Source organism: Phalaenopsis equestris, unplaced genomic scaffold (assembly GCF_001263595.1).
Source record: "Phalaenopsis equestris unplaced genomic scaffold, ASM126359v1 Scaffold000002, whole genome shotgun sequence".
NCBI classification, from domain to species: Eukaryota; Viridiplantae; Streptophyta; class Magnoliopsida; order Asparagales; family Orchidaceae; genus Phalaenopsis; species Phalaenopsis equestris.
The window spans coordinates 43,315,359-43,317,168 of NW_018164444.1; positions in this window are offsets into that span (position 1 = coordinate 43,315,359).

Below are 1,810 nucleotides of genomic sequence, written 5' to 3' on the forward strand. Positions count from 1 at the left end.
ATTTAATTTTTTAAAGTTTGAATATCTGAAATTCATAAATTTTCGATTTGAAATTTTGAGTTTTTTAATATATATATAAAATTTATTTAAAATTCATAGAAAAAAAAAATTGATAATGATATTACAAATTAATCTTTTTTATACTTAAGTGCTTTAGGCCATAACTCTTTTAGATGGATGTTGTATATTTATAAACATCCCATTTATCTCATCCATACACTTGCTCATCCCCCTCCTTTGCAATCTCTTGGGTCATTTTTGAAGTATATTACTATAAAACCTTTATGTTTGATAGATAGTATGAAAATGAGATTTAAATATACTATTTTGAGTGAAAAAAAAAAAACTCAAGGATATTGGTGTAATGGTTGGCCTCACCATAGAAAGAGATTTGATCTCTTCCAACTAGCTATTTTAATGATTGATTAACTTAAATCACTGTAAAAAATTCCTAGTGTTTCTTATTATAGCCTTCTTTTATACTTTTCACTATAATTAGTAATTTTTTTATGTATTTTCAGTCCACTAAGATCTATTGAAAACAAGTTTAAATAGTTGGCTTAAGGTTACTTTCTTTAAGACCTATTATCATTATAACAATCAAAAGGTGGGTTTAAGCTTATTGAACTTGAGGGAAATTTTCAAATCACAAGTAGAAATAATCAATAATAAATTCTTAAAGTCATAGGCTTATTTCATATGTCTGAATATATTTTCTAAGAGTTAATTTTCAGTTTGGTGTTGTTAGGCAGAGAAAAATTTTAGTGACCTATTCTTACAAAAAAAATAAAAATAAATAAATAAAGTAACATAAAAATTACTTCACAAAATATAAGAACCATCATAGTTTCAAACTTTAAGTTTCAATAACATTTTCACACTAAAACCCTAAAGTTAGAGCTGGAGATTTCTAAGTCAAGAGCTTCCTTGTTTTGATCGACTCCCTTATTACCATTATCCCTAATTTTACATCAAATTAAATCTTGTTAAAGCTTATTTATTCTTCGTAGGCATCATTGGAATGGTTATATGCTACATTTAGCCCCATTTAAAATGGTTAGCCATATGCCACATTAGTTCAAATAATGTTTGGCTCAAGTAAATTACAAACCACATATTTTTAATTAATAGAATAATACTACAAAAGAATTCACACATATTTATTTTATAGTTTGAGCCAGTAAGTGAAAGAGTTTCTTGTGTATTAAGCACATTATAAAAATTTAAGCACAATTTCACAAGCTATATTAGCTAATTCATTAGTGATAATAAATATACAATTATAGAAAATCAAATAAATCGTATGAAAATAAATAAAGTTAAGAGAGATTGTAGACTTGTCAGCATACAATTAAATGTATACTCATTACCCTTACACAAGAGCTTGTATAACATTTACCACTAATTTATCAAGTTCAAGCCCATTTAACTTACTAAAAGAGTAAGAACCGATAGTTTTTATATGATTCAACCACTCAAATACCTTATGTTGGCCTATAAGCTCTCCAACAACTTAGGATTTCTACATTTATGTAGTCCCCTCCATTAGTCTACTTATTTGCTCCTATAATTGACAAATAAACCACTTCATTGCTTTGTTACAAAAGAAATAGTACCTTCGATTGATTCAAATAAATGAGCCCACCAAGTTTCACTTGTCGTGGCAATTAAATTCACAACAAAATCTCAGTAAAAAATCTCTTAAAACTTAAAAAATATATGAAATAATTGCTTTCTATTCAAAAAATATTTTTTTTCTAATTAATAAAGAACACACACACACACACACACACAGATATATATATATATA